The sequence below is a fragment of the Furipterus horrens genome, unplaced genomic scaffold (genome assembly GCF_987537825.1).
Source record: "Furipterus horrens unplaced genomic scaffold, mFurHor1.1.pri manual_scaffold_7, whole genome shotgun sequence".
Classification (NCBI taxonomy): domain Eukaryota; kingdom Metazoa; phylum Chordata; class Mammalia; order Chiroptera; family Furipteridae; genus Furipterus; species Furipterus horrens.
The window spans coordinates 102,966,906-102,980,793 of record NW_028327177.1 but is presented as its reverse complement, the minus strand read 5'-3'; positions in this window follow the sequence as shown (position 1 = coordinate 102,980,793).

Below are 13,888 nucleotides of genomic sequence, written 5' to 3'. Positions count from 1 at the left end.
GTAGACTAACTCCCAGGGAAGTGTCTGGGTGCCATTTCTGTACCAAGACTGGAATGTAATTTGCATGTTGAGCGCTGTAATCAAGAACAAACAACTCTTAACTCTACAAATTAAACCATCCTGTTTTCTTTGCCTGGAAAAATGTTGCCTCTGTGGGTCATGAACAGCCTTTGACCATAGTTAGCAGTGTCTATTGTGGAACAGTGCCGGAGAGTCTAAGGTGAAGAAGTGTGATCCTTGCCCTCAATGAATTCATAAGAGACACATAGAAGAAATTGGTGGCCCTTAGTCTCTGGGTCACAGACCCTCTTTGAGAATCTGATGAAAGCTCTGACCCTCTTCTTCAGAGTAATACACATGGGCACAGACACAAATTTCTCAGGTAACCCCAGGGTATTGGTAGACCCTCCCCAAGGCCATTCATAGTGACCCATAGACCCAAGGTAAGAAACTCAGACATTTAAAATAGCAGCTTAAACAAAATATTAAAGGACCAAGGGTTCACAGGAGAGCTAATGTTTGACGAAGACCTTGAAATAGTTCAGTGCAGAAGAGCATCCCAATTAGAGGGGACAGAACCAGCAAAAGCCCACAGGTTAAAATGTCCTCAGTTTCACTGTACCCCAGAGAAGTGGGGAGTGGTGTGTTACACTATTCAGAAAGACCAAGATTGGGATGGAATGCAGTAAGTGACTGGTGATTGATTGATGTCACCCCGTTTCCCACAAGTCATCCTCAGAGCATTTCAGTCTGCCTCTCCTCCAAACCCCCCACCCCAACACACAGTGTGTCTTTTTCCCTGTAGCAAAGTTGGGTGGGTAAAATGTGAGACTTTTCTGACCCTTCATGTTAGTGGTGAGTACCCATGTGTTTGGCACCAGCAAGTCAAAAGGAAAAGCCAAGTTTGCTTTAGCAGGCTCTTCTCAGAACCAGCACACAAGTTCAGAGAGTGATGCTTATCATGTGTATTTCTTGGCGTTCAATTTTCGCCAGGTTATTCAATGAACGTTTTATCATTTCCATCAACCTGGACTTATCACCTGAAACCATTCAGGACAATCTGAAATGTTCACTTACTGATCATGGTATGGAGGAACCTTGTATGTATGGAAGGCTAAATATTGACAGTTGGCTGCACAACACAATTGAGAAAAATAATGACAGATTTAAGGACAGTAGGTAAATTTGCACTTAGGGACAAGTCAGTGTGGTTCCTCTATTCTGTAAGGAGTGTTTTGGACGTGTGTGAAAGACATGGAGGATTACTAATTATGTGAGAAATCTTGCAGTTACAGGTGACAGAAATTGAACTCAGCCGACAGAAATTGAACTCAACCTGGCTTAAGCAGTTTTTTTGTTTTTAAAGGAATGTAAGTTGGCTCAACTAAAATGTCTAGCTCTAGCCAGGTAGCTCATTTGGTTACAGCAGCATCCTGATACACCAAGGTTGCAGGTTCAATCTCCTCTCAGGACTCATACAAAAAGCAACCAATGAATGCTTAAGTGGAACAACAAATCTGTGTTTCTCTCTCTCCCCCCTTCTCTCTAAAATCAACCAATAAATAAAATTTTTAAATAAATAAAATGTCCAATGGTCAGTTGGCTTCAGGTATAGCTGGATCCAATAGCCTCAAATGTCATTGGGGCTTAGTTTCTTTCTGAAGTCTGCTTATTTCTATTCTCAGGAAGTCTGTCTTCTCATGGAGGCACCAGCTTAGTAACCCCAATGAAGAGAAAGCACCCCTGTCTGAAAATTTTCAGTAAAAATGAAGATTACTGACATCTGGGTCATGTGCAAATTCCAGAAACTATTTAGCCCCACCTAAATTACAAGGATTGAAGGAGGGGTAGGGATGATTCCCTGAAGGACAACAGGTATAGTTGCCAGAAGAAAATGATATGGGTATCAGGCAAGAAAAAACAAGTGTTTACCCTTTAATCACCCAAACTGTCTGTTCCCAAAAGGAGGTATTCCCCCTGTCCAATGATCACCAAACCAGCCTGCATGGATGGGAAGGCTTTCTAGCAGAAGCAGCATCTCAAAATGCAAAGGCTCACACAGAGCCAGGGAAACATAAGGAATGGCTAGACGAGTACAGATGACAATGTTCGCAAGGTCTCCAAAGCAAAGGTGGGTGTTTTCATGAAACTGAAATAAGACTTGCATGAGCCTGAAATGCAGAGAATAAAAAGGCTCACTTGGCTGAGTGTAGTCCCATACTGAAAGGCCACCAGTTCGATTCCCAGTCAGGGCACATGCCTGGGTTGAAGGGAGAGGCAACCAATCGTTTCTCACTTCAATGTTTCGCTCCCTCTTTTTCTCCCTCCCTTCCCCTGTCTCTAAAAATAAAATATTTTTAAAAAAAGACGTGATGAGCATTGTGTTGTACACTTTAAATGGGTGAATTGTTGGTATGTTGATTATATCTCTGTAAGGCTGCTTTAAAAAAACAAAACACGAGGCCATGAGCAGAGCCAGATGGCAGAGAGCCTGTAAATCATCCCTCAGAGAGAAACTTGATCCTGACGTGGCAGTGGAAGCCTTTGGGAAGGACTGATGTGAAGGGATTTGATGCTGGGTGGAAAAAGGAATGGAAGGGTAAAGTGGGGGGCGTGAGGGTGACAGTGAGATGGTGGTGAGATCAGAGAAGGGTGTGTGGGGCGGGGGGTGAGACCATTTAGATGATTAGCTCCTCCTGCTTTCTAACTCAGTGTATGCCTTTGTGTAAGACACTACCCTCTCCATGAAAAGGAGACCGTATGGTGCAGCCTCTCTGGGAAAGAGTCTGGCAGTTCCTCAGAAAGATGTTTAACTTTCCTTATGATCCAGAAATTACATTCCTAGACAGATATATACCCAAGAGAAATGAAAACATGTTCACACAAAAAAATACATGAGTGTTCTTTGAGCATTATTTGTAAGAGCCAAAGTAGGTACAACCCAGATGTCCATTAACTGCTGAACAATAACAAAATACGGTACAGTAGTCCCTCTCTATATCGCGGTTCACTTATTATGGACTCACTGTATCGCAGGATTTTAAAAAATATTAATATTTAATTATCGCGGATTTTTCACTATATCGCGGGATTTTGCGGTACTGCATACGTATGTTGTTAAAGTTACGTAGGTTTAAAGAGTGCAGAATAAATGTAAGGTTCCTACTTCGCGGGGGGCGGTCTAGAACGTAATACCCATGATGTGAGCGAATACTGTACATCCATACAATGCAATATTATTCAATAAAAAAGAATGAAATGCTGACTTAACCTATGATGTGAATGAACCTGGAAACACAATAAATGAAAACCAATCACAAAAGACTACATATACAATTCAATTTTTTATGAAATGTCCAGAAGAGGCAAATCTGTAGAGACAGAGGAGGTAAATTAGTGGTTGCCAGAGCTGCAGGGAGGAGAATGGAGTGTGATTGCTCATGGGTACAGGTTTCTTTTTGGGGTAATGAAAATGTCCTAAAATTGAATGTGGTGATAGTTGCACAACTTTGTGAATATACTGAAAACTGAACTGTACATCTTAAGCAGGTGAATTTTATGTATGTGAATTATATCTCATTATTCCTAGCTGCTGTGGCTCTGGATTGAGTGCTGACCTGGGAACCAAAGGGTCGATTCGATTCCCAGTCGGGGCACATGCCTGGGTTGCCAGGCAGGTCCTGAGTTGGGGGCACATGAGAGGCAACCACACGTCAATGTTTCTCTCCCTTCCCCTATCTCTAAAAATAAATAACTGTTTTTTTTGTTTGTTTGTTTGTTTTTTTAAGAAAAAAGCTGTTAGGGGTGGGAAGGGATCATAAGCCCTTAGCAGCTGACATCAAGATCTCTCATGATCATGGCTATGAAAGGTTCTTGAGTAGGCTCACCAGATTGAAGATGGAGAGCATCAAGGAGACAGATGGGTGCAAAGGAGCCTCTGGAGTCAGCCAACATATTCTTGAACCTCTCAGGTTCTTAAACCGCCCCCGGCCGAACCGCCACTCCTGCTGCACCTGCTCACCCTCTGGTCCCATCTCCCCACCTCCCTTCCAAATATTTTAACTCTGCCTCACTGGAGACTGCCTGGGAATGTCAGCAGGGTTCAGAACCCTGAGTTCTGTATCTGTGCCCATCCAAGATGGGTTTAACACCCAATAAATAAAACATTTTATTTCTGCAATCAGCTCACAAAATGCACAACCAGTAACTTGCAACATTTTCCTTTCTCCGATTTCTTTGTGAATTTCTTTTTCATTTTTTATTATGGAAAATTTCAAACATGTGCAAGAGTGGAGAGAAGTATGATGATGTACCCATCACCTTGCTTTAATAATTATCAATATTTGCTAATCTCTTATGTATCTCCCCAAGTCTTTTTCTGATATTGTATCTGGGATTTACTTCTACAATACATTCCCAGACACAACACAAATGTTTTTGTAACATTTTAGTAATTATCTCTAACAGATAAGGATTTTAAAAAACATTATCCACAATGCCATTATCTCACCTAATTACACTCAGTATGTTCTAAGGCCAAATCCATGTTCAAATTTCTCCCATTAAGTTAAAATGCCTTGCAGAGTTGGTTTGTTTGAATGACAATCCCCACAAAGTGTCCCACGGAGCATTTGACCAGCTCTGTTTCTTAAGTCTCTTAAGCTTCCCCTACCTACCCATTTTTTGAGCCATTTATTTGTTGGAAAACCATGTGCTTTTTCTATAGAATTCTATGAGCCTTTTTGAAAGTATTCTTATCTGGATTGGAAATCAAAGATTGTTTTTCACTTCAAGGAAAGATTAAGGGAAAGGAATTAGTGATGGATGCATTAAAAATTTAGCAAATAGTAAAGACCAAAAGGAGGTTCAACGGGGTAGTGGCATGGGAAGACGCTGAACTCACTCCCTCCTATGAGAAAACTCATTTATTTTTAAATTTGTATTAAATGTATTCGGGTGACATGGTTAATAGGATCATATAGGTTTCAAGTGTACGTTTCTATGCTATTAGATCTGTCTATTGCACTGTGTGCCAACCATCTAAAGTCAAACCATCTTTCATTACCATATATTAGGCCCCCTCTACTCCCCACACCCCCTTCCCTCTGGCAACCACTACATTGCTGTCTGTGTCCACAAGTCTCAGTTTTATATCCCACATATGAGTGAAATCATATGGTTCTTAGCTTTTTCTGACTGCCAAATATACATATAGAGAGGACAATTACTCCTGCAAGAAATTGGGGACTGAATGAACAGCTTCTGAATAACAAACAAGAGAAAGAGACAGAATAGAGAAGGCCGGAAGGATTGGGAGCTTTCAGGAGCTGCAGAGACTCTGGGCTGAGAAGTAGGTGAGCACCATTGTTTACATCCCCCTTCACTTGATAGGGCAGTGGGAGCTCTATTCAGGTGCTTTGGCCTACCTGTAAGATCTCCTCAGAGCAGGTCTTTCTCAGCTACATTGCTCAGAGCCTTTTGCCTACAAATAAAGGGAGCAAGCAAGAACAACAGGGTGTCACCACACACCCCTGGCCTCCCTGCCAGGAGTCGCTCCTACCCAGCAAACTAGTGGCCCGGCTCCAACCCGGCTTCTCAAAACTACCCAGCACATGGAGTGGACAGAGAGGTCTCTTCTACACAAGACCACTTTCTCTACAATAAACAAGAGAGAGAGACAGTATAGAGAAAGCTGGGGAGCCATGGGAGCTTTCCAGGGGCTGCCAGAGAGACCCCTTGTTTATAACCCCCTCCAACTCCATAGGGTGGGCAGGGGGCTCTATCCAGGTGCTCTGGTCTGCCTGCCAGGTCGCTGCAGCACATTCACATACACAACACAAAGAGATCTAAAACATGACAACAATAACATAAAGCATGGAGGGGGGAGTAAAAATGCAGTCCTTATAGAATATACTCAAATGACTATCAGCTTAAAATAGACTGCTACCCATACATAAAACCTTATGGTAACCATAAACCAAAAACCTACAAAAGATATACAAGTAATTAAGAGAAAGGAACTCAAACAAAGCACTAAAGAAAACCAGCAAACCACAAGGGAAGAGATCAAGAGAAGAAGGAAGAAACAAGAGATCTGTTTCAATAAAAAAACAATTGACAAAATGATAATGAGTACATCCTTCTCAATAATTAGTTTAAATTTAAATAGATTAAATGTACCAGTAAGAAGATTGAATGGATTTAAAAACATGACCCATCTATGTACTGCTTACAAGATACTCACTTCAAATTGATTGGCACATACAGAATGAAAGTGAAGAGGTGGAAAAAGATATTTCATGAAAATAGAAATGAAAAGAAAGCTAGAGTAGCACTATTCATATAAGTCAAAATAGAATTTAAAACAAAAAATGTAAGAAAAGACAAAGAAGGACATTACGTGATAAAGGGTCAATGCATAAAGAGGCTACAACAATCATAAATATCTATGTACCCAACATAGGAGTACCTAAATATAAAAAGAAATTATTAATAAATACAAAGGGGGAAATCCACAGTAAAACAATAATAGTAGAGGATTTCAATACCCAACTCACATCAATGGATAGATTACCCAGACAGAAAACTAAGAAGAAAGTAATGGCCTTAGCCCTGGCTGGTGTGGCTCAATGGATTGAGTGCCGGGTCTCCAGGTGGGCGCATGCAATAGGCAACTGATTGTTTCTCTGCCACATTGGTATTTCTCTCCCTCTCTTCCTCCTTCCCTTACCAACTTTCTAAAAATAAATAAATAAATAAATTTTTTAATAAGAAAGAAAGAAAATAATGGCCTTAAATGTCACATTAGACCAGATTGTCTTAATAGGCATTTACAGAAAATTTCATACCAAAACTGCAGAATGCACATTTTTTTCAAGGGCACATGAAACATTCTCCATAATAGATTATGTATTATGCCAAAAAATAAGCCTCAATAAATTCAAGAAGGTTGAAATAATATCAAGCATCCTTTCCAACCACATTGGCATGAAACTAGATCAACTATAGGAAAAAAAACTGGAAGACTAAACAACATGCTACTAAATAACCAATGGATCAAAAAAGGAATCAAACAGGAAATCTATCTTGAAACAAATGAAAATGAAAACACAGCAAAAGCAGTTTTAGGAGTAAAGTTTATAGTTAAACAGGCCTACCTCAAGAAAAAAAGAAATATCCCAAATAAACAATCTAACACTACATCTAAAGGAACTAGAAAAAGAAGAACAAACAAAACCCAAAGAAAACAGAAAGAAGGAAATAGTTATGATCAGAGTAGAAATAAAAACTTTAAAGAAGAAAACAGAAAAAGATTAATGAAACTAAGAGCTGGTTTTTAGGGAAAATAAATAAAGTTAACAAACCTTTAGTCAAACATGTGAAGGAAAAAAGAGAGAGAACCCAAACAAATATAATCATAAATAAAAGAGAAGTTTCAGTCAACACCACAGAAATACAAAAAAAAAATCATTACAGAATACTATGAACAGTTATATGCCAACAAATTTGACAATCTAGAAGAAATGGATAAATTTAGAGAAGTATATGATCTTCCAAGACTCAGGTAGAAATATAAAATCTAAACAGATCAATTACTAGCAATAAAATTGAAGCAGTAACCTAAGAACTCCCAATAAATAACAGTCCAGGACCAGATGGCTTCTCAAGTAAATTCTACCAAACACTCAAAGAATTAATACCTATATTTCTTAAACTACTTCAAAAAATTGAAGAGGAAGAAATGCTTTCAAATTCACTCTACAAAGCCAGTGTAATGCTGATACCAAAACCAGACAAAGACGTCACAAAAAAAAAAAGAAGCAAAGAAAAGAAAATTATAGGCCAATATCCTTAATGAATTACATGCAAAAATTCTCAACAAAGTATTAGCAAACCAGATTCAACAACACATTAAAGGAATTATAAACCATAAAAAAAGTGGATTCATCCCAGGATGCGAGCATAGTTCAACTTCTATAAATCAATCAGCATGATACATGACATTAACAAATAAAAGATACAAACCATATGATTACCTCAATAGGTACAGAAAAAACATTTGACAGAATTTAACATCTTTCTATGCTAAAAAATCTCAACAAAATGGGAATAGAAGGAACATATCTCAATATAATAGAGGCTATATATGACAAGCCCACAACTAATGCTGAAAAGCCAAATGCTTTTTCTCTATAATCCAGAACAAGACAAGAGTGCCTACTGTCATCAATGATATTCAATAAATATTGGAAACCTTACCCACAGCAATCAGTAAAGAAAAAGAAATAAAAGGCATCCAAATTGGAAAAGAAGAAGTAAAACTCCCATTATTTGCAGATGACATAATACTATATATCAAAAACCCTAAAGACTCCACAAAAAAACTGTTAGAACTTATAAATGAATTCAGAAAAGGATACAGAATCAATATACAGAAACCTGTTGTGTTTCTATACACCAATAATTATCAGAATGAGAAATTAAGAAAACAATTACACTTACAACTGCATCAGAAAGCATAAAATACCTAGGAATACATATAATCAAAGAGGTAAAAGATCTGTACTCTGAAAACTGTAAGACACTAAAGAAAGAAATTGCAGATATACCTTGCTCATGGATTGCCAGAATTAATATTGTCAAAATGTCCTTACTAGCTAAAGTAATATACAGATTCAATGCATTCTCTATTAAAATACCAATGGCATTCTTCTCAGAACTAGAACAACTAATCCTAAAATTTATAAGGAACCACAGAAGAACCCAAATAGCCAAAGAAATTTTGAGAAAGAACTAAATGGGAGGCATCATGCTCCCTGGTATCAAACTACACTACAAAGCTACAATAATTAAAAAAAAAGAAAAAAAGGAATGGAATGAAAAAAAAAAAAAGATATATAGATAAATGGAACAGAATAGAGACTCCAGAAGTAAATCCTCACTTATATGACCAATTAATTTATGACAAAGGAGGCAAGGATATACAATGGGATAAAAACAATCTCTTCAATAAGTGCTGTTAGAAAAACTGATCAGATACATGAAAAAAAATTTTTTAATTGAACCGCTTTATTACATCATATACAAAAATAAACTCAAAATGGATTAAAGACTTAAATATAAGACCTGAGGTTATAAAAGTCCTAGAAGAAAACATGGCTGTAAACTCTTTGACATCGCTCTTAGCAAGAAATTTTTTTTTTGGATATGTCTCCTTGCACAAGAGAAACCAAAATAAAAACAAATAAATGGGACTACATCAAATTAAAAACTTTTGGTACAATGAAGGAAATTATCAACAAAATGAAGACAACCTACTGAATGGAAGTAGATACACACACACAATGGAATATTCTTCAGCAATGAAAAAGAATGAAATCTTCCTACTTGTGGTAACATGGATGGATCTACAGGGTATCATGCTAAGTGAAATAAATCAGACAGAGAAAACAAAAAAATGTATGATTTCACTTATATGTGGACACCACCCCCTCAAAAAATAGTAACAGACCCAGAAATATGGAGAATAAGCTGATGGTTGCCAAACAGGAGTGGGATGGGAATAAAATATATTACACAAAACTTTTTTTAAGTAATACCCCAGAAAAAACAAACTATCAAAAGAATTATAATTATAGTACACTTCTTGAATACTAATTAAATATTTGTTTAATCAGCTTGAATAATTGTTTTGCATTCTAGTATTGTAAATGCAGAATAATTATATAAACAAAAGAGGTACAGGAAAATGTGGAGAATGATATAAGATCTCAGTCTTCGTATCCTTTAGTAGTAGTCAATAGATAAAATATTAAACTGAAAAAAACAACATTAGAAAATAGATATAAAACCAGAAGAAATAATCAGAAATACCAGGAAGAATTGAAAGGAATTGGAAATGAGGGAGAATGGAATAAGAAATAGCTAATTTTAAAGTATATACCAGATTATCAAATTTATTAACAAAAAATATATATATATTTTTTTAAGTTTAGGTTCATTTAGTTGGTATCCAAGGAGGCTGATCTGAGAAAGAATGAGTTAAGACTCCAGGAGCCCTTGAGGCTTCATTTGGCCAGTGTAGTGAAGGAATGTGACTCTCCAAGCCCTCAGAGTGCAGGCGAGAGGGCACAGCATAGAGAAGTTCTCCAGGCTGCACATCTCCTACCTGTTGTGCCTTTTGTTTCTTTGTTTACTCCAAGCAACCAGCCAGGAAGAAAATGTCAACCAACTGTCCTGGGCATTGTTTAAGCAGGAGACTTCATCACTGCCAGCCACACCACCTTTGCCTTTTCCTTCTCTCTCCCTTTCTTTGGGAGCTTTCCATGTACGTTTCGAAGGGAGCTCCCAACTACTCCCAACACTGTTGAAGTTCCTTCAACAGAGTTCCAAGCTGATGGTCTGTTTCATAGACTCAAACTCCTAACACAGCAGGAGCCCCCTGGAAGGCCTGGGGTTTTCATCTCCCCTTCTCTTCTCTCTGAGGTTCTTTCAGAGGGGCAGGATGGTGTCATCACCATTAAGGCACTGGCTCTAAAGTCTGGCTTATGGCGTGGCCTCTTATTTGCTGTGTGACCTTGAACAAGTTACTTAATCTCTCTGAGCTTCACTTTCTTAGGTATAAAAAGGAGAGCAGAATAATATATAGGGTTGTGATGACTTAAAAAGAATAATGCAAAAAATAATAATAATGCATGTAAGGTGGGTAGCTTAGCTCCTGGCTGACTGAGTGCTTGGTAAATAGAGATACTGACCATTTCCCATATACCTGGAATCATTTCCCAGCCATTGCCTGTCCAGAGCCTCCATGATGATGCTAGGAGCTCCTTCTGGAGTCAAGATACTCCCCACCTATACCTGGCACTCCATGTTCCCTGCTACATTTACCTGCACCCCCAGAGAGTCTACCCTTTCCATAAAATCAGCTTTCATCTTGGCTTCCAGACAAAGGGATCATAATCTCTCTTGTTTTTGTCTGGAATCTTAAAACCTCTACCAACTGATGATTTGGAAACACAATGGATTGGGGCTTCTGGTTCCAAAGAAGGAGTTAAGGAGCAGCAGGATGATGCTGCCTGGACTAGGGGGTTGGGCACTGTTAGGCCAGTGAGACTTTGCAGGGGCCTGAATGGGGTGAAACTGAGGAAGAGAACTAGGCCAGTTCTGAGCCTGTTGAGGGAACCTTGACATCCCCAAAGGAGGCTCACCAGAGAGTTCACAGAAGCTCATACAGAGAGAAGGGATTGATACCCCTCAGCTTCTGTCATGGGCCCCCAGAACTGTCCTCCCACCGGATTTCCCACAGAGGGAAAAGACATAGTTCCCCCAAAGGAAATTAGGATGCTATCAGGAAGAAAAACAGATCTTGGGCAATGCTCTAAAATACTAATTATCTATTCAATACAGAACCAGGATCCAGATAACTTTCCACAAGATCAACTGGCTAGTTCAACAAGACAAAATAAACATTTAAAAAATGTAGACTCTCTGGCTGGTGTGTGGCTCAATGGATTGAGTGCCGGCCTGCAAACCAAAGGGTCCCTGGTTCAATTCCCAGTCAGGGCACATGCATGGGTTGCAGGCCAGGTCCCCAGTTGGGGGCGCATGAGAGGTAACTACACATTGATGTTTCTCTCCCTTTTTCTCCCTCCATTCCCCTCTCTCTAAAAATAAATGAATAAAATCTTTAAAAAAAATTTTTTTTAAATGTAGACTCCTACAATGAGGGTCAAAAAACCAACCACACACAAACGGATGTGGAAAACCTACTAGACCAATAATGGGCAACAAAGCAATGTGGCTGCCAGAAATATTAATTCAGTGTGAGGCCATATTAATGGAGGAGTAGAATCTAGGAAAGAGGAGGTGAAAGTTTGGCTTTATTCCCAACTGGGTTCAATTCCAGGAGTCATACTTTAAATGGGACATTGTTGACCTGGTAAGAAGAAAAAGAGGAAAGATGCCACAATGGTGAGAGCCCAGAATCCTGTCTTTTGAGGAAGGGCTGAAAGAACAGGGAGTGTTTGGCCTGGAGAGAGAAATTCTAGAGAAATGAGAAATTCCTTTACAATTCTGAAGAGCTTCCCACAAGGAAAACAATAGAACTGGTCAGATGATATGGTGAAATGGGAAAAGCCAGAACCCTCTCCCGGTGTCAGAGAAGCTGGATTCAAGCTCCAATATTACAGACAGTAGAAGTTGAACACTCTTCAAACCACACACCATGCCAGACACAACTGACCTCTGAACTGCTTTTCTGTGAGAACCAGAGGTAGGAAAACCCTGAGAGGGAGAATTCAGTTCAACCCTGGAAAAATTTTTCTTGTTTTTAAAGTGATATTTGTTGTTCTTATCTCTGATCACAAAAGAAATACAAAAGAAATACATGGTTGTATAGAATATTGGTACACAGGAAAGCAAAATTAGATTAAAATCACATCAACTCCTAGTACTTCCTAATATTTAGGGAAAAAATGCATCGACAGATATGAACAAAAATGGGATCATACAAATAATTATCTGATAAAATTTAGAGTGTCAGCATGTGAAGATGTATGTAAGGATGTTTATTGAGTATTGTTTCTGGTAGAAATAAACTTGTAAGTCACCTGATTACCCACCAGTGGAAGAATATTGGGGATGTCTGAGTAAATGACAGTGCATACACACCATGCAGTACTGTGCAGCTTGTTGAAAGAAAAAGGAGGAACTAATATGTATTGCCTTCAAAATGCTTCCACATATATTGCTTGAGGCACAACAAAGTTACAGAATAATATGCATAGTATGATCTCATTTTTGTAAGAAGAAACACATGCACAAATACATGTGTGTTTTTATAAGCAGAGGAAACAGTATGATGTTAACAGTAGGTACATTTTGGGGGGCAGAGTGGGAGAGGCCAAGGGTCAGACAGTTAACATGTTTTTGAACATTTCTGTGTTGCTTGAATTGGGACAGTCAGAATATATTATTTTTTATAATTCAAGTAACTGAGATTTAAGTAAATAAACAACAATCTACTCTGCGAACTTCTCCATGCCATTAAAGATTCTATATCATATTTATTGACCACATATATTCTTTGTGTGGATTTCTCTTAATGTATTCATACAGTAAGAGATATTTAGTATATCAGGATATATCAGTATATTAGTATAATGGGTATTTAGTATATCAGGAGCTGTCCAAAAAGGGACTATGAGCATTTTGACAGTGTCTATCGGAAGTGAAAATGTGCACACCCATACATCTAACCATGCCTCAGGTAGGAAATCATCTGATAGGTACCCTAGTACATGTGCACAAAGATATCTACACAGGAATTGGTCATTGCCTCATCATTCTTGCTAGCAAGAGGCTAGAAACCACCTACATATCTATGAATAAAAAAATAGAGGCTGACCATATGCTGCAATTCTCAACAGCAGATACAAGAAATGAGGTGGCTCTATGGAAATTTATGTGGAAAATGTGTTAGGATATATTGCAGAGTGAAAGGGAAAAGGCAAGTTACAGAACAATATGTATAGTATGATCTCATTTCTATTTAAAGTGCATATGCGACTGTGCTTTGGAAAAGAGCTGAAGGATACACATCAACCTGTAGGTAGGATTTACCTATAAGTATGTATCCCTATGAGGATGTAAGTATAGAGCATAAATGGAGTGAGCCCCCCGTCTCCTGAGGTATGCAAACGGAGATTGGCTGCCTCATTTTGAGCGATGCTATGGATGGAATTTCCACATCCCTTGGAGGGGACCTCGGTCCCCTCTTAGCCCTGAGAACCTCAGAGAATGGGGACGTCCGGACTGGAAGAAGAATCCATGCCTAAGGGGAAAGGGTTAAGTGAGGATGGCGCTCCTGTGGGCGGGCTCGCGATCGGCA